The sequence below is a fragment of the Armigeres subalbatus genome, chromosome 2, assembly GCF_024139115.2.
Source record: "Armigeres subalbatus isolate Guangzhou_Male chromosome 2, GZ_Asu_2, whole genome shotgun sequence".
NCBI lineage: Eukaryota > Metazoa > Arthropoda > Insecta > Diptera > Culicidae > Armigeres > Armigeres subalbatus.
This window is the reverse complement of record NC_085140.1, coordinates 267,881,492-267,901,556: the sequence shown is the minus strand read 5'-3', so window position 1 is coordinate 267,901,556 and position 20,065 is coordinate 267,881,492. Positions and strand designations below refer to the sequence as shown.

At 41.4% G+C, this 20,065-nt stretch overlaps 4 long non-coding RNA genes across 4 annotated transcripts; 2 read left to right on the top strand and 2 right to left on the bottom strand.

The window, feature by feature from the left end:
* Positions 1 to 633: 633 nt before the first annotated feature.
* Positions 634 to 2,391, bottom strand: LOC134216317 (uncharacterized). The gene is made up of 6 exons (XR_009980614.1): positions 2,324 to 2,391; positions 2,095 to 2,216; positions 1,887 to 2,017; positions 1,729 to 1,822; positions 1,579 to 1,663; positions 634 to 1,301 (listed from the first exon to the last, which is right to left on the bottom strand). It is a non-coding gene; the product is annotated as an uncharacterized LOC134216317 (long non-coding RNA).
* Positions 2,392 to 4,585: 2,194 nt separating this feature from the next.
* Positions 4,586 to 5,479, bottom strand: LOC134216316 (uncharacterized). Its single transcript, XR_009980613.1, has 4 exons — positions 5,353 to 5,479; positions 5,195 to 5,288; positions 5,045 to 5,129; positions 4,586 to 4,767 (listed from the first exon to the last, which is right to left on the bottom strand). It is a non-coding gene; the product is annotated as an uncharacterized LOC134216316 (long non-coding RNA).
* A 5,914-nt stretch (positions 5,480 to 11,393) lies between these two features.
* On the top strand, positions 11,394 to 11,717 carry LOC134216315 (uncharacterized). The gene is made up of 3 exons (XR_009980612.1): positions 11,394 to 11,482; positions 11,552 to 11,618; positions 11,678 to 11,717. It is a non-coding gene; the product is annotated as an uncharacterized LOC134216315 (long non-coding RNA).
* A 7,514-nt stretch (positions 11,718 to 19,231) lies between these two features.
* On the top strand, positions 19,232 to 19,810 carry LOC134216313 (uncharacterized). The gene is made up of 3 exons (XR_009980611.1): positions 19,232 to 19,387; positions 19,427 to 19,498; positions 19,609 to 19,810. It is a non-coding gene; the product is annotated as an uncharacterized LOC134216313 (long non-coding RNA).
* The last annotated feature ends 255 nt before the right edge of the window (positions 19,811 to 20,065 follow it).

Sequence of the window (20,065 nt, the reverse complement as noted above, 5' to 3'; positions counted from 1 at the left end):
GTAGGCATTCATTCTAAAGCAGCGGGATTCCCTCTGGAATCTAGTGGAATAACTTTTGGAATCCAGTGGAGATTTCTTCTGGAATCTTGTGGAGTTTCCTTCTGAAATCGCGGGATTCCTTCTGGAAATCAGCTTCTCGCCTCTAGTGGGAGTTCCTTCTGGAAATCGCGGGATTCATTTAAAAATGTAGCGGGGTTTCCTTCTGAAATCAAGCGGTGATTCCTCCTGGAATCTGGTGGAAATTACTACTTGAATCCAGTAGGGTTTCCTTTTGAAATCTAGTGGAATACTTGCTGGAATCCAGTAGGGATTCCTTCAGGAAGCCAGCGGGGATTCCTTTTGGCATCCACCGGTGATTTCTTTTGGAATCTATTGGGAACAACTTCTTGAATCCTGTAGGGATTCCTCTTGAGATCTAGTGGGGATTTCTTCTGGAATCCAGCGGAATTGAAAAAAATCGACTGGAATATTTTTTGGAAATCTTCAGCGATTACTTCGGAATCTTCTAGCGATTCCTGTTGGGATATTTTAGGATTCATTTCCAGAATCTACTAGGGATTCTTTTTGGAAACCTCTAGGTATACTTTTTGGAATCCTTTGGGATTTATCTAGGAATTTCTTTTTGGAATCCTTTGGAAATTCTACTGGAATACTTCAGGCATTTTTTGGAATCTTTTAGGGATTGCTTTTGTATTCAAGTATTCCGTTTTGGATCTTTTTGGAATACATTAGGAATTGATTTTGGAGTCCTTTAAGGACTTCTTCCGGAATTCTTTGGAGTCAGCGTCAGCATCTCAAAATACTTCACGAAACCTAAAAAGACAAATGAATAAATGGGGTTAGATACAAGCTTACCTGGCGGCCTTGTTTTGGTTGCCGACACTCGATGCCCTAACCGGATTAACCGATGAAGGGCCCCCTTGGTTGACCGGCGCGGCAATACCCATAGGGCACCACCGGAATTGTTCATCGTGTGATGCCGCGCCGCCAAAGGGAACTCGAGCGCCACCGAACTAAGCGGCGATGGTCCAACCCCTCCATCCGGAGGAACAAAACCGCACTTCTTCCAAGCCCAAGTGGCCTCATGCCCCCTGTCACACTGGAAACGCCATCCGCAAACGCCGCTACACCCATCATGTAGTTGAAATAAAACGTTGTCAGCACTAGTCACCAACCAACTTATCTTGGCTATCGAAAAACGCCGCTCCCCGATAAGGTATCTGCTTCGGATTATGATCCAGGACTGTATCTTGATGACCATCAGGAAGGATCCTCCACACCCGGCTGAATAACGACGAAATCTGAAATAAACAAAACAAAACTTTGGTTAAGAACATTATTTTGAGCTTTTTTAGTGGAATGTCTTTACTTGTCATAAGGCGAGTTTGTACAATCCCATTTAATTCCACCACTTAGTTGTACCTTGACAGATACGTATTTCGACCTCAACAGTAAGGCCGTCTTCAGTGTCTCGTACTTGACTCGACTTAAATGGGCTTAAATGGGATTGTACAAACTCGTCTTATGACAAGTGAAAACTTTAGTCACAAACTAGCATCCAAAGCATGTAAGTTATACTTTTAATCATATAGAAAATCGTCTTTTAATCCTCTCCCGTGAGGACTGGGTGTGTATCAGTTATTCCGTGGCTATTGACGTAAAACTGTAAAAACAAAGCAATTTTATTGAAACTCCCTTTCGAAGAAAAAACTACAATAATTATCTTACTTTCAACGAGTTCGGGATGGTGTCCACCGTTAGAACCGCCTATACTCTCCGGATCTTTAACGGGCACATCTTCCGGCTCAATTTAGTGTGAAACCTGAAACCAACAAGCAACTTAATAGTCATCACTCATCAGGCAACAAATTTAGAAATCTTCTTACCTTTACCAACCAACCACTGAGGCACCGACACTGGTTATGAACTGAGTGACTAGGTGGCCCCGGATGTCCTTTTCTCCGCGGATAATTGATCGCTTACACGGACTGTGTCTTCTCCAACTGGTATTCGTAACCTGGAGAAGTAAACATCAAAATACATCGATCAAAATACAGTAGGTAATATAATCTACAAAATATAGAATCTACATACCTCCTCCATAAGCTCGACACACCAACGACAATGAAGGAACACGTAAAATAAATAGTCTGGATCCTTTTTCTCCGACGGAGTGCCAGAGATGGCACGGACCCTTCTTGTACCGGTTATCGCTGCTGTTATACCCAAGATGGGGAGAAAACAAAATAACATATTAAAATCAATTTCAATCCAGCAGTTTTCCGCTGCTTTACGACCCCCCCCCCCCTTTGTTAAAACTTACCCGCATAGGAGAAAAGCAAATTCTTTGGTAGCGCCACCGTTTCCATCCGGAAATAACCTGTAAAATAAAAAAAATAAAAAAAGGAAAATTAGTTTTCTTTTCTTATGTCTGCTGGTTTTGCTAATGCTGGATTTTTTGTCCTGCTTTTTTAAACTAAATTCACTTTGGCCTTGGTTATAGACCCGAGGATGGAATTCAAATAATTTGTAACAGCCTCATGCAGAATATCTGACGAAAAAAGATGGCGACAAAAGGAAAACAAAATACACACTCATTTCGCGAGTATAGTCGAAAGGACATGGTTCGAGCCCAAGGTGAATTTGAATCTTCACTAAAGTGTGGTTTGTGTCATTATGAGGTAGATTTTTGTTCGCTGCTCGATATCTTTCCGAGTGGGAACCTGTCAGACCTCAAATCCGCCTCGAATGCAACAACCGTTTCAACCGGTATCTACCTCAAATTTTAGACGAGTAAACCGTTTGAACCGGAAAGGATTTGACATATCGGTTCTCTTAGAAGACGCAGAGATATCTCCTAGACATGGGTACCCGTTTGGAAATTTCTTCTAGATATCTCTGAGACAAATTCTACCTCAAATCTGAACCGGTAAGGATTTGGCTTCTAGATGTTTTCTCGATATATTCTAGACACGAATACCATGGTGCTTCTAGATATCTCATAGATGTGGGTACCTAAATTTAGCTTTTCCCTCTTCTTCTTCTTTTTTCTTGGAATGTCATTTCCAAATCAAAACATTAAATTTTCATTCACTTTAAAGTAGGATTTTATTTGCACTTTCTAAAAAACATCAGCTGATAAAATCGATAAAATGTAAACCCTATAGGTACCTACCACTCTAGCCCTGTCGTCGACTGGAATAGTCGGGATGCCGGAAGCGTCCAGATTTTAAAAATACTAGGATGGTCCAGATTCCCGCCTGCGATAATCCTTCGGAAATACCTGTAGAAGGCGGTAGTAAACAGCAACATCAATCCACGGACTAACTCAACTTCAGAAAGAAAGAGTGAATATTTCTTCTGGAATCTAGTGAGATTTCCATCTGTAATCCAATGGGAATTTTTCTGGTATTCAGCAAGAATTTCTTCTGGAATACAGTGGGTAGTACTTTTTGAATTCAGTAGGCATTCATTCTAAAAAGCAGCGGGGATTCCCTCTGGAATCTAGTGGAATAACTTTTGGAATCCAGTGGAGATTTCTTCTGGAATCTTGTGGAGTTTCCTTCTGGAAATCGCGGGGATTCCTTCTGGAAATCAGCTTCTCGCCTCTAGTGGGAGTTCCTTCTGGAAATCGCGGGGATTCATTTAAAAATGTAGCGGGGTTTCCTTCTGAAATCAAGCGGTGATTCCTCCTGGAATCTGGTGGAAATTACTACTTGAATCCAGTAGGGTTTCCTTTTGAAATCTAGTGGAATACTTGCTGGAATCCAGTAGGGATTCCTTCAGGAAGCCAGCGGGGATTCCTTTTGGCATCCACCGGTGATTTCTTTTGGAATCTATTGGGAACAACTTCTTGAATCCTGTAGGGATTCCTCTTGAGATCTAGTGGGGATTTCTTCTGGAATCCAGTGGAATTGAAAAAAATCGACTGGAATATTTTTTGGAAATCTTCAGCGATTACTTCGGAATCTTCTAGCGATTCCTGTTGGGATATTTTAGGGATTCATTTCAGAATCTACTAGGGATTCTTTTTGGAAACCTCTAGGTATACTTTTTGGAATCCTTTGGGATTTATCTAGGAATTTCTTTTTGGAATCCTTTGGAAATTCTACTGGAATACTTCAGGCATTTTTTGGAATCTTTTAGGGATTGCTTTTGTATTCAAGTATTCCGTTTTGGATCTTTTTGGAATACATTAGGAATTGATTTTGGAGTCCTTTAAGGACTTCTTCCGGAATTCTTTGGAGTCAGCGTCAGCATCTCAAAATACTTCACGAAACCTAAAAAGACAAATGAATAAATGGGGTTAGATACAAGCTTACCTGGCGGCCTTGTTTTGGTTGCCGACACTCGATGCCCTAACCGGATTAACCGATGAAGGGCCCCCTTGGTTGACCGGCGCGGCAATACCCATAGGGCACCACCGGAATTGTTCATCGTGTGATGCCGCGCCGCCAAAGGGAACTCGAGCGCCACCGAACTAAGCGGCGATGGTCCAACCCCTCCATCCGGAGGAACAAAACCGCACTTCTTCCAAGCCCAAGTGGCCTCATGCCCCTGTCACACTGGAAACGCCATCCGCAAACGCCGCTACACCCATCATGTAGTTGAAATAAAACGTTGTCAGCACTAGTCACCAACCAACTTATCTTGGCTATCGAAAAACGCCGCTCCCCGATAAGGTATCTGCTTCGGATTATGATCCAGGACTGTATCTTGATGACCATCAGGAAGGATCCTCCACACCCGGCTGAATAACGACGAAATCTGAAATAAACAAAACAAAACTTTGGTTAAGAACATTATTTTGAGCTTTTTTAGTGGAATGTCTTTACTTGTCATAAGGCGAGTTTGTACAATCCCATTTAATTCCACCACTTAGTTGTACCTTGACAGATACGTATTTCGACCTCAACAGTAAGGCCGTCTTCAGTGTCTCGTACTTGACTCGACTTAAATGGGCTTAAATGGGATTGTACAAACTCGTCTTATGACAAGTGAAAACTTTAGTCACAAACTAGCATCCAAAGCATGTAAGTTATACTTTTAATCATATAGAAAATCGTCTTTTAATCCTCTCCCGTGAGGACTGGGTGTGTATCAGTTATTCCGTGGCTATTGACGTAAAACTGTAAAAACAAAGCAATTTTATTGAAACTCCCTTTCGAAGAAAAAACTACAATAATTATCTTACTTTCAACGAGTTCGGGATGGTGTCCACCGTTAGAACCGCCTATACTCTCCGGATCTTTAACGGGCACATCTTCCGGCTCAATTTAGTGTGAAACCTGAAACCAACAAGCAACTTAATAGTCATCACTCATCAGGCAACAAATTTAGAAATCTTCTTACCTTTACCAACCAACCACTGAGGCACCGACACTGGTTATGAACTGAGTGACTAGGTGGCCCCGGATGTCCTTTTCTCCGCGGATAATTGATCGCTTACACGGACTGTGTCTTCTCCAACTGGTATTCGAAACCTGGAAGTAAACATCAAAATACATCGATCAAAATACAGTAGGTAATATAATCTACAAAATATAGAATCTACATACCTCCTCCATAAGCTCGACACACCAACGACAATGAAGGAACACGTAAAATAAATAGTCTGGATCCTTTTTCTCCGACGGAGTGCCAGAGATGGCACGGACCCTTCTTGTACCGGTTATCGCTGCTGTTATACCCAAGATGGGGAGAAAACAAAATAACATATTAAAATCAATTTCAATCCAGCAGTTTTCCGCTGCTTTACGACCCCCCCCCCTTTGTTAAAACTTACCCGCATAGGAGAAAAGCAAATTCTTTGGTAGCGCCACCGTTTCCATCCGGAAATAACCTGTAAAATAAAAAAAAATAAAAAAAGGAAAATTAGTTTTCTTTTCTTATGTCTGCTGGTTTTGCTAATGCTGGATTTTTTGTCCTGCTTTTTTAAACTAAATTCACTTTGGCCTTGGTTATAGACCCGAGGATGGAATTCAAATAATTTGTAACAGCCTCATGCAGAATATCTGACGAAAAAAGATGGCGACAAAAGGAAAACAAAATACACACTCATTTCGCGAGTATAGTCGAAAGGACATGGTTCGAGCCCAAGGTGAATTTGAATCTTCACTAAAGTGTGGTTTGTGTCATTATGAGGTAGATTTTTGTTCGCTGCTCGATATCTTTCCGAGTGGGGTTTCTTTGTGAAGTTTTTTTTTCTTCCGTGTAAGCTGTGTATTCTATGCTGTCAGTGTGCCGGTTTCGAAAAAATTGTGTCTTGGGAGAACATAACCTAGAAAATCGATAGCTTATTTGTTACGAAATAATGATGTCTCATAACTCTTTGAATATTTACTATTTTTTGAGCCGTGCCATCATTATGAAATTCAATAGCGAACAAGAAGAAAACATTCCCCATCGAATGCAACTTGTTGTAGCAAAATCGATTCAGGTTTAGTACTAGAAAAATTGTCTAATGTTTCAATGTGCACACACATACGCACACACACACGGACAGACAGACATTTGCTCAGTTTGTCGAGCTGAATCGAATGGTATATAATACTATGGGTCTACAAGCGCTCTATAAAAAGTACGTTTTGGGAGTGAAATGAAAGCCTTTCAGGTACAACTTTGTTGTACGAGAAAGGCAAAAAGGAGAATGAAGAGGTAGAAAATATAAGAAAAAGGGAAGAAAAATAAGGGAAAGGATGAAGAAAAAGGAAAAAAGTAGAAGGAAGAGAGAAGAGGGAAGAAAGAAGAATAAAGAATGAAAAAGGTAAATGAAGAAGGAATAAAGAAGATGGCAGATAGTAGGAATAAAAATTTCTGTCACAATCTCACATCTCAATTCTAGGCTGACCAGATCATTTCGGTGAAAAAACGGGACAAACGAAATTCAAGAGCTGTGGAAATTTCAAAATTTATGAGCTTAATCATCCGCCGTGTAAGAAGTTAAAGAATTTTTTTAGAGTGAATTTTTCACCACCATAACCTTCTATGTACTGCATTAAGTTAGTTGTGGAAAAATACTAAGCTACAAATATTTCAAAAAATACAAAGTAACAAAAAATTACGCATTTTTCAAAATATTTTTAAAAAATTGTGGTAGGATGGATTTTATTACTGACCAATATAAAAAAATGCAATTCGGAACAATTAAAAATGACAAATAAAATAGTCAAAGTATCAAAACCCCATATTTTCATTTCAATCAAAAATCATTTTGAAAAAATGGCCAAAAGATAAATGCGAAAAGAGCAATAGGGTGGAATTATCGATTTCCCGTGATTCCCGTGAGAGAAAATCTACGGATAAGAATATCGAGAATCTCAACAAGTAAAGAACATTAATAAAATGTAATTTAAATTATTTTCATGAACATGGTTGGTGCATGTGAATAAATGTCAAATCTTATCAATTCACAGTTATTTTTGATCGAAATTGATTTAAATGACGCTAAAAGTAGCCTCACGCCTCGGGAATCTTGTCCATTGATTTTGTTCCCATGTGCTTCCAAAAAGGTGGGACTCATGCAAGTTCGTCACGGAAGGTAAAACAAATCTTGGCTAATTTATAGGCTGGTTTACAGCTCGGACTCTCGGAGATTTCCGCCGGATTGTATTTTGAATCGGGCTGAAATTTCTACAACGGAATCTCATGAATCCCACTCATACATATGTAAGTTAAATTCGCAGACAACCTCGATTTGAAACTGCCTTAATCTTGTTCAGCTGATGTATAAATATATTTTTTTAATATCGTCGTTTTTTTACAGTGGATGATTTTGAAATATTCAGAATTTTCAGAAAGACTTTGAATGATTCTCAATGTTTCGAAAAGATTCAATCAGGCCTTCGAGAAAGTCATTGAAATGAAACTGTATGAAGAAATCACCTTAAGAAAAGTCTATCCATGCTAAATACATAATGGCATTCTCTTAAAAGCAACACTAATAACATCTCACACTGGTTTGAAGGGATTCGTTCACTTTCTTTGTATCTGGTTTTAAATTCCTGCCTAGAATATTTAATTTGTTTGAATAATAATTTCATTGATAATCAATGAAAAAACGGGACAAATTGAGGATTTTTTAGATTACGACGGGACAGCACAATAAGGTCAAAAAAACAGGACTGTCCCGTTAAATACGGTACGTATGGTCAGCCTACTCAATTCTCATTTTCCAATTCTCACTCCTCGGTCCTCACTTCTCGCTTCTCAATTATTAATTCTCATTTCTCACTTTTCACTACTCACTTCCCACTTCTCAATTCTTCCTTCTCATTTCTCACTTTCTAGATCTTAATTCTCATTTCTCACTTCCTCATATGTCATTATTATCTTCTCAATTGTCACTTCTGACTTTTCTCTTCGAGTTTTTCACTTTTAACTTTCCATATCTCACTTTTCACTTCTCATTTTCACTTTTCATTTATCTCTACTCACTTCTAATTAGTCACTTTTCACAAATCGTAATCTAAGTTTTTCCAAACAAATTTCGGCCAAACAGCCCGACACCATGTATATCGTTAGCATTGGAAAACTACTTCGACTTAGAGAATATCGAGTAAGGAAGGTATCGACTTATGGAGGAAACGCAGTATGCTAGATTCAAGAGACTTTGAATTTCATCGAGTAAGGGAAAATATCTTGTTACAGAACATCGAGCTATGGAGAGTTCACTGTAATAAAATGAAAAAAAATCAACATACTTTATCAAAATTTAAAAAAAAAACTGGATTAATCCACCTAGCGTTGGTGGCACCTTTCTCGCGTATTCAGAAAAATAAGAAAAACACATAAGAGAGGTCGAAATAGCACTTTAGGGGGATAGATTTTACTTTTTCTATCAATTCATATCCATTTGCGGTCATTTGAATGCATTGCTGCAATCTTTGAAAAAAAAAATTCTTTCTTAATTTTTTTCCCAAGGGAGGACCCTTGGCAAAAAACAATGTTTTTTTAATAACTTCGGAACGCGATGACCGATCGGATTAATTTTCAATAGGAAACACCGTAATCTGGACCGTAATCTGCGTCGATTGCAACTTGTTGCGAGTAAATCGGTACCAAAAAGTGCGTCTCACATTTTTGTACACACACACACATACATACATCACCTCAATTTGTCGAGCTGAGTCGATTGGTATATAACACTATGGGTCTCCGAGCCTTCTATCAAAAGGTCGGTTTGATGGTCGAGTGATGGTGCCTTTCTCGTGTATTATAAAATGTAGCAAGAAAAGCACATAAGAGAGGTCAAAATTGCATTTTAGGGAGATTTACGTTCATTTGAATGCATTGCAGCAGTCTTTGAAAAAAAAAAATTGATTTAGATTTTTTTTTCCAAGGGACACTTGGGAAAAATGGGGAAAAAAGTAATGTTTTTTTTTAATAACTCCAGAGCGCAATGACCGATTGGGCCAATTTTCAATAGCAAAAAAAAATAGGAAAGATTCCACGTCGAATGCAACCTGTTGCAAGCATCGGATAAGGCTAAGTACAAAAAAGAGTGTCTCACATTTTTTACACATACACGCACATACATACATACGTACACACATACAGACATCACCTCAATTCGTCGAGCTGAGTCGATTGGTATATAACACTATGGGTCTCCGAGCCTTCTATCAAAAGTTCGGTTTCGGAGTGATCCTATAGCCTTAACGTATACTTAGTATACGCGAAAGGCAAAAAAACAATTATTAGCAGTGGCTGAGTTCCTACCCGCTGCTGCCAGCGTTCAGATGCTAACGTATATGCAGGAATATAACCAGCAATATATATGGCGAATGATATCTAACGCCGATTTTCTCGAGATTAGGAACTTTTTCGAGAAAAATATTTTGTAGGAAGAAGTCCGCTATTACGCCTACCAAATATTTGTTTGATAAAAGTGTTTAATTCCGATAAAATTAACCTTAGATACCATTACTGATTTCAAAAGGTTAACTTGTAGTGTGCCGCTGAAGGACGCTCAAAGCAAATAATGCATTTGAAACTTTTCTATAGTGTCAAATAACTTTCCCGACGGATGGGTCATATATGCCCAGCGTTTTAGATTGCTGTGGCAGAAGAGAGATAGTTCCCCACTTTCCTTAACAAAACTGTTCACCAGGATGTTGACTTTGCAGGAAAAATATCGGGGGTCAAGTTTAACCCTGAAGATGCAGATATCCGAAACCTTTGAAAGATTTCGCTTCTGAGAGCATGCAAATAAATCTGGCATGTTTGAATCCTAAATCACATTGCTTGATAGTTCTGAATACTCCGACAAGTTGAGCCACCCTGAACATTATAATACGAGATGCTCAAGATACTCCAAAACGTTCTCGAGTTCAGCCCACGGTATCTACCGGATCAATCAAGGCTTTGGCAGTGTCCTCATCATCACCCTATTCGGTTCAATAAGCATATACGCATCATGCAAACCCAATTTTCGTGAATACGGAATCTTCAAAATATCCTTGAGTTTAGTTCATAGTATCTACCAGATCAATCAAGACTTTCACAATATCCTCATCATTGGTATTTACCCAATCCGGAACATGAGATCCAATGGGATACACAATGACAATGAGGTTAACCTGCTCTTTGTTCTGCGTTCACAGACTTGGATGATCAAGTTGTTCAATCGTTCCGATTTCCAGGATGTTTTGGTGAACCTAAAAGGTCTGTAGTAATTTGTATGAACAATGATTGAAGTCATATCAACTCAATGAACCTACTGGGATATCATATCATACACCATTCATAGATCACATGATCCGAGCTACAAAAAGGGTCTATACAGTCGATCCTTTGTGAATTGCTGAAAGGACCATTGACTCAAACATTCATAGAGATGTGTAATAGAAGTTCCTTGGAAAATTGTTCGAAAGAACCATCAGAGAAAGTATTTTTAGTATGGCATCATTTGCTTCCACGAGTCGATATTGAATCGTAGACAGCGCCGTAGCATGAGGTTGGCCGGGTTGGGCGCCAGGCCTTAGGGGGCGCTGAAATCCAGAATTTAACTATGGGAAATGATGAAAAAATATTCTCAAATTTGTAACCGTTGGTCCCAAATTTGTAATTTTGTGGCTCCTCCACAACTTTCCTTCTTAAATGTCACCCCTGCCAGTGAGAACCTAATTCCATGGTCCACCCTATTAATTCAAACTGACAGCCTCACTGGTGGCCGCATCCTTAGTTGTCAGAAAAAATGCGCAGAGCTGTCCGTTTACTTTGAAGTGCATTCGTGCCAAGCACTCACACTCACACTCATTTGCAGCGGTATGGGTTAAAGTAGAGGTAACTCGAAGACTCAGAAGTTGACCTAAATCTTTTTGGAAGTGTGGCCAAACTTTGAGCCGAAGGGTTAGATAGTTGTCAAATTTCGTGTTGGAGGTTTTTTACCTATCGAAGATAAATAGCCACGATTTTTGGAGCGAACTTTCTTTCTGTCCGCAGCTACTGATGGTGAAAGTGCGCGTCGTGTTAGTTAAAAGTATTGTTAAAAAAATTAATATTTAAGAAAAAAAGTGTATATTATATTGTGTTTCTTCTTTTGTTACAGTTAAAACAAAAACGTATACAGTACAGATTAAAAAAGTTGTTCCCTAAAAGTTATTAGTACGGCTTGTGTAAGAAAAATGAAACAGTGGTAATTTAGCTAAATCTAACCATGTGCTTATATTGATAGAAATAATAGGCCTTGAGAAAAAGAAATCCACTAAGAGGTTATAAAAAAAGACGGCAAACTACAAGAAAAGGTAATTCATTTATTTACAATAATAGAGGTGAATGAGTACTTGTGCGGTAAAAAGGGACAGAGAGTGTGGCAAAATATGACATAATGGGTGTACTAATTACTCTTGTGCAGGTCCATTGGGCCTTTTCTTTTTATTTCGACCGCTCGGAGTGGTTCCGTTCTACGCAGTACTCTACAGACCGCCATTTTGGGTGGCATAGAGGATCAGAAGGCAGCAATCGTGAAGGAACGGTTATTTTTACGCCATCTTGGTAATATTGACAGCTCGGACAGACACGTGACTCGGCTTAGAGACGACCATCAATCGCTGTATCGCATCTTCGGCCACCTTAGTGGACTCGGAGACATTCCCGGCCGGAACGATAATCCGGAGCCAAATCGTCGTACCGAATTCAGCCAGCCAACCCTCACGAGGCCACCATTCCGGCCAGCCGCCGGACGCACGAAGCCGCTCAAGGGAGCCAAGTCGTCCTTCTCGCATCGAATACCTCCAGCCAACCCACACGTGGCCACCATTCCGACCAGCCGCCGGACGCTCGAAGCAGCTCAAGAGAGTCAAACCGTCCCGTGCCAAAATCATCCAGCCACAAACCACCCGTGGCCATTCCGGATCAACCGATCGCCTGGTGATCATCCGTCCATCGCCATACCAGCCGGACGTCGGACATCCAAAGCCGCTCAAGGGAGCCAATGCATTGGGAGCTGCTGGACTCATCGGTCCCAAACGCCGGATGGAACTACCGCCGAAGAACATCGACCAAACGAGGGCCCTCCAACGACGTCATCGAAAGCTAGCCAACGTGAACAGCTGTAATCAAACCGCAAGTACACCTAAAAATGTCATTCCACCTCTTTTTGATTATTCCTCTGCGAGGGTCAATAAATAGGATGTAAGCAATGTAATTGGTAGTTGGCCTTATTCGAAGACTCACTTCCATGTATGGTATACACTTTTGAATATTTTGCGATTTTTACCTTCAACGAGGGATCCAGACCTTAAGCTATCTGGTCCGCTGTAAGAAAATAAGTTCCACCTTGATCGTGTCCACTTTGGTTGCTGGAACTCAGCCTCAGAACTCGAAAGTGACAACTGATATACAGAATCCAACTTCTGACAGGTGAGTGGCGAAGGAGTGTTGCAAGGGTTTGTGACGTTGCAATTCAAAATAAGCGACCCCGTGCTCGAGGTTCCCAAACCACAATTTTCCCATTGAGCAGCCAGGGGCTTACAAATTGGCGCCCAGCAAAAAATTTAGTGGCATTCGTCAACATTCAAATTTTCCCTAACGGAGGGGGAGAAAACACTCCTTGTTTTAAACAGTCGGTTCTTCAAACCAAATAGCGAGTTCGAACAAAATGGATTTGGATCTAGAGTTGCAGTATAAGCGTTTGATGGTACATCATTTAGAGAAACACGAAATAGAATATGAATTAACCGTAAGAGCAGTTCAATTCGATCCTACCGAGTCTCGTTCTGTGATTCAGAGGAGACTCAGGGATCACCTAAAAAAGGATTCTAGTGCAGAAGATACAAGCTTCCTTAGATGCAATATATCGGTAGACGAAGAAATTAAAATTATAGATACTAATGTAGAGAAGATAAGAGCTTATTTAACCAACGAAGTCCGCTTCGAAGGGTTAAAAGACAGCCTTAAAACCAGGTTGGTACATTACTTTGCCCGAATTCGTCGAGCGCAGGAGCACGCTGAGAACGACGAGGATTTAACTGATTTTGACAAACTGATCAGTGCGATCCGGGGATTAATGAATACTTACTTTTCAATATTCTCACCGATACACTCGGTCAGAAATGAGATGTTACAAGAAATTGTTAAATCAGTCTCAAATTTAAAACTGGGAGCAATTCCCAAGACGAACCAATCGAAACCAAATTCCACAGGAACACCACACCACTCTAAGGAGAAGCATCCACAGGAGAATGGGGATTCTGAAAATGAAGAAGAAGGATTGGGTGCAGTAGGTCCTATAAAGTCTTCGAGTTACCGCGTTTTAAAGTCGTACAAGCAACCCTCTAACAAAGACTTAGGAGGTCTTGCCGCGTATTATCCATTCGGTTTCCCGCCATATCCTTTCGGATGGCCGTGTCCGGACGGAAGTTTGAACACGAATCAGTCGGAACAGATGTTACGGAAATTTCCTTTGCAGAAGCAGTCAAAACCTATTCTACAGGTTGAGACATCTGAATCAGTTACAGATTCAGAATCCGAAAAATCTTCTACGTCGTCAGATCATTCCGTGGGTAGAAAGAAAAGATCACCGCCGCCGCGATTATCATAAACGCAGGCCAATATCGGACTGGAACATCAAGTATGATGGGAAAGACAGTGGCCAAAATTTAATGAAATTCATTAAAGAAGTCGAGTTTTACGCGAAATCAGAAAACGTTTCAAAAAGGGAACTCTTCCGCTCCGCGATATACCTCTTCAAGGATCAAGCGAAATCTTGGTTCATGTCCGGGGTAGAAAATGAAGATTTCGGTAGCTGGAATGAACTTGTCACGGAACTGAAACGCGAGTTCCTGAGTCCTGATCACGATCACGTGAACGAGATCAAGGCAATATCGCGAAAACAGGGCCCGAAAGAAAAATTTTCGGATTATCTTTCGGAGATGCAAAGGATTTTTAATTCACTCACGAAACCGATGTCTGAGGCCAAGAAATTCGAAATAGTAAATCGAAACCTCCGATCAGATTATAAAGGTCACGCGGTCGCGTCGAATATAAATAACCTCGCCGATCTTAAGCGGTTTGGTAGGCAGCTCGATGCTACCTACTGGTATAAATACACCACGAATAATCCCGAGCAAAACGTGTCGCGAAATAAGTCGCAGGTGAACGAACTCGCCCGTGAGCCTAAAAAGAAGGCAAAGCCACCGATAGATGAATCGAAAAGAACGTACAAATCTAAAAGTTATTACCGGTCGCCGCGAGATGGCTCAGAAGAGGAAGAACAGTCGAGTAAACCGTCACGTGATACTCCTAGAAACTCGAAAGACACTACTAGAACCGAAGAATCCATAGAATTTCAGGCTTGGGTTAATAACCATGTTCCCCCAAAGGCTGGCACTTGCTTCAATTGCAGAAGGCATGGCCATACGCACAAAGAATGTAACCAGCCTAGGTACAAATTTTGCTTTAGGTGCGGGCTACACAGGGTCGACACTAAAGACTGTCCATACTGTGCAAAAAACGCACAATAGACTGTCTGAGAGGGCAGGTCAGTCCAATATCCGTACAAAAACCCTCAATTCAAACGTTACCTACTAAACTTCTTCAGTCCGGCTATCACCGAGTCCAAAATAACGACTATACCACCACCGATGTAGCTCATCTAGAAGAACTTTTATCCATCTGGAGGACGACGACCGTCCCTTTGTTAAAATAACCGTTTTCGACATTCCCATTACCGGATTGCTCGATAGTGGAGCTCATCGTAGCATTCTGGGCATTGGTTCTTTGAAACTTATTAAATCTTGTAAATTAAAATTATTTCCGGCCAATGTTGATCTGGTAACGGCCAGTGGGCAAAAGCTTGAGGTTACTGGTTTCGTCAATCTCCCCGTGTCCTTTAATGGCCAAACGAAATTAATTGAGGCATTAGTAGTTCCAGATTTGAGGAGACGCCTCCTGCTAGGAACTGACTTCTGGAAGGCATTTGGGATTGTTCCCAGTGTTCAATCCGTGGCGGTCGAAGAAATACAAAATGTCCAAGAAGACCGGCCATTGACTGACGAACAAAGTCACGCGCTAGAATTGGTCAAAGATCAATTTAAAGTAGCGGTTGAAGGTCAGTTGGAAACAACTCCCCTGATCTGTCATCGAATTGAATTGACAGACGAAGCTAAGCAATTGGTTCCTGTCCGCATTAACCCGTTCCCAACGTCTCCGAAACGACAGGAGCAGATCAATAACGAACTTGATAGTATGCTCGAGGCTGGCATTATCGAACGTTCGTATAGCAATTGGGCACTGAGGCTTGTTCCGGTGGACAAGCCAGATAATACAGTCCGCCTATGCTTAGACGCTCGTAAATTGAACGAGCGTACGGTCAGGGATTCATATTCGTTACCCCATGCGGACAGAATCCTTAGCCGAGTAGGTCCATGCAAATTCATTTCCACCATTGATTTGTCTAAAGCCTTTCTACAAATCTCCCTCCACCCAAAATCAAAAAAGTACACCGCCTTCTCGGTACTTGGTCGTGGGTTATTTCAGTTTACTCGCATGCCCTTTGGGCTTGTCAATAGCCCAGCGACACTTTCGCGGCTAATGGACAGGGTATTGGGGCGGGTGAGCTCGAACCCCACGTTTTGTCTACTTGGACGATATAATCGTCGTAAGTGAGACTTTCGACCACCACATCCGATTGCTAGCCGAAGTTGCAGCACGACTAAACAGGGCAAATTTGTCCATCAATATTCAAAATCCAAATTTTGTCTCTCCGAGCTCCCGTACCTCGGTTACATCTTCACTAATCAAGGTCTGAAACCAAATCCAGACCGAGTAGAAGCGATTATCAATATCGAACGTCCGCATAGCATTCGGGCTTTACGGCGCTTCTTGGGAATGTGTAACTATTACCGGCGCTTCATTGCCAGTTTTAGTGAAGTTGTGCGCCCATTAACGGATTTATTGAAGGACAAGCCCAAGTCCATCAGGTGGAATGAGGGACGCCGAAATAGCGTTTACCAGAATCAAGGAGCTGCTTATTAGCGCCCCAATACTCGCTAACCCCGACTTTAGTAAACCCTTTTGCATACACTGCGACGCCAGTGATACGGCAATCGCCGGGGTTTTGACCCAAGACGCGGAAGGAACAGAACAGCCAATAGCCTATTATTCCCAAAAATTAACCGGTCCTGAACAAAGGTACTTTGCCACAGAAAAGGAGGCATTAGCCGTCCTAAAATCTGTGGAAAAGTTCCGGTGCTATGTCGAGGGATCGAGGTTCACGGTGATAACCGATGCCTCGGCCCTTACCTACATCCTCCGCAGTAGCTGGCGTACCTCCTCTAGGCTTTGTCGGTGGAGTATAGAACTCCAACGGCATGATATGCTTATCAAGCATCGACGAGGAGTAGACAACGTCGTGCCTGATACGCTCTCACGATCCGTAGAAGTTCTGTCACTAAATAGGCAGAGAACAGACTGGTACACAAAGTTGCTCCAAAAAGTCACGGACGATCCCGAAAAGTATAAAGATTTCCGCTTAGAAAATGGAATTCTAGAAAAGTTTGTATCCACCCAAAGTGACACACTGGACTACCACTTCGAGTGGAAGGTCTGTGTCCCTAACGAAATGCGTGAAAATGTCCTTGTAGAGGAGCACGACGATGCTCTACATCTCGGAACGGACAAAACGATTGCCAGGATTAAGAAGAAGTACTATTGGCCCAACCTTGCAAACGATGTTCGTACCCATATCCGTAAATGCACTGTGTGTCACGAAAGTAAACCCTCTAACCAGTCGCAACATCCTGCGGTTGGTTCCCCAGGATCGCTACGAAGCCGTTTCAAATGATCGCCATAGACTTTATACAGTCATTACCCAGAAGCAAAACAGGAAACTCACACCTATTCGTAGTAATGGACGTATTCTCCAAATTTTGTCTTCTCACGCCTGTGCGAAAAATCACGGCACCCCTAAGTGTGCGAAATCCTGGAAACCAGTTGGTTCCGGAGGTATTCCGCACCAGAATACCTTATGTCGGACAATGCGTCCACTTTTCTGTCCACCCAATTCAAGGATCTTTTGCACAAATTCCATATCCAACACTGGACGAACCCTAGACACCACAGTCAGGCTAACCCAGTGGAACGCTTGAATCGTACCATTAATGCCTGTATTAGGACATATGCGAGGTCTGATCAAAGGCAATGGGACACTCGTGTTCCTGAAATCGAATATGCCATTAATACTACTCCTCATGGAGCTACCGGATTTAGCCCTTACCGTATACTTTTCGGTCACGAAATCGTGAGCCGAGGAGATGAGCACCGTTTAGACAGGGACATCGACGAACTTTCGGATGGTGAACGGATTGAAAGAAAACTGCAGATGGATCAGTCTATTTTTGATTTGGTGCACAAAAATCTGAAGAAACAGTTTGACAGGCATTCACAAGCTTACAATCTCAGGCATAAGTCATTTGCACCGACTTTCTCGGTTGGTCAAAGAGTTTTCAAACGGAACTTCCGTCAATCCTCCGCTCCTAACAGCTACAACGCCAAATTAGGTCCTTGCTACTTGCCATGCACTATCCTTGCCCGTGTTGGTTCTTCTGCTTATGAGCTGGCCGACGAAAACGGGAAATCTATAGGGATTTTCTCAGCGGCAGATCTGAAGCCCGGAAATCTCTGAAAATAAAACATAAACAAAGAAAAAATCGTTTCAACTTAACATTTAAATGATACGTATCAAATAAAACTCTCCTGAAAACAGCTGCGGCCGAAGCTGAGGGAATACAGTTATATCTGTAAATAAAAAAGAAAACAAAAATATCAGTCATGCAATCGAAAACTATAACACGCTCGCAAAACGAACTCAACCCAGATCCCAAATCCAAGAATGACTCGTTTCATTGTTTGTTCCTTATGACAGGCTGTGAATGACAACTAATACGAAAGGTACCTCAACTGATAAAACACCAAAGCACCTGTAGAATGTTCGCACGAATTCTTTATGGAACACACAATGAAATAATTCATTCAAACTAGATTCATATTAAATTAAAATGCTACTTACCGGAGAAGAAAACTTCTTTCCAAATTCGCTGCCCTTCTTGCTGTTAAATTTGTTTGTTTTGATTAAGCGTTGACACATTATGCGTTTTTGTGTTGGTGAGTAACTTATGTATGCTGTCTTTCCAAATGAGTGAAAGAGTTACTCCTGAGGCACAGTGTTGCCAAACATATTAATACAACACATCTTGTTTTTGGAATAAAACAAATTTGATGTTGATTTGAATGTTCACTGTGCGTACACCTCTTGCTTAGTCAAGAAGAATGAATTGCATTCTTCTTGAACTGGGAGGATGGGGTAATTGTAACCGTTGGTCCCAAATTTGTAATTTTGTGGCTCCTCCACAACTTTCCTTCTTAAACGTCACCCCTGCCAGTGAGAACCTAATTCCATGGTCCACCCTATTAATCCAAACTGACAGCCTCACTGGTGGCCGCATCCTTAGTTGTCAGAAAAAATGCGCAGAGCTGTCCGTTTACTTTGAAGTGCATTCGTGCCAAGCACTCACACTCACACTCATTTGCAGCGGTATGGGTTAAGGTAGAGGTAACTCGAAGACTCAGAAGTTGACCTAAATCTTTTTTGGAAGTGTGGCCAAACTTTGAGCCGAAGGGTTAGATAGTTGTCAAATTTCGTGTTGGAGGTTTTTTTACCTATCGAAGATAAATAGCCACGATTTTTGGAGCGAACTTTCTTTCTGTCCGCAGCTACTGATGGTGAAAGTGCGCGTCGTGTTAGTTAAAAGTATTGTTAAACAAAATAATATTTAAGAAAAAAGTGTATATTATATTGTGTTTCTTCTTTTGTTACAGTTAAAACAAAAACGTATACAGTATAGATTAAAAAAGTTGTTCCCTAAAAGTTATTAGTACGGCTTGTGTAATTTAGCTAAATCTAACCATGTGCTTATATTGATAGAAATAATAGGCCTTGAGAAAAAGAAATCCACTAAGAGGTTATAAAAAAAAAGACGGCAAACTACAAGAAAAGGTAATTCATTTATTTACAATAATAGAGGTGAATGAGTACTTGTGCGGTAAAAAGGGATAGAGAGTGTGGCAAAATATGACATAATGGGTGTACTAATTACTCTTGTGCAGGTCCATTGGGCCTTTTCTTTTTATTTCGACCGCTCGGAGTGGTTCCGTTCTACGCAGTACTCTACAGACCGCCATTTTGGGTGGCATAGAGGATCAGAAGGCAGCAATCGTGAAGGAACGGTTATTTTACGCCATCTTGGTAATATTGACAGCTCGGACAGACACGTGACTCGGCTTAGAGACGACCATCAATCGCTGTATCGCATCTTCGGCCACCTTAGTGGACTCGGAGACATTACCAGCCGGAACGATAATGCGGAGCTAAATCGTCCTTCTTGCATCGAACTCACCCAGCCAACCCACACGTGGGCACCATTCCGGCCAGCCGCCGGACGCACGAAGCCGCTCAAGGAGCCAAGTCGTCCTTCTCGCATCGAATACCTCCAGCCAACCCACACGTGGCCACCATTCCGACCAGCCGCCGGACGCTCGAAGCAGCTCAAGAGAGTCAAACCGT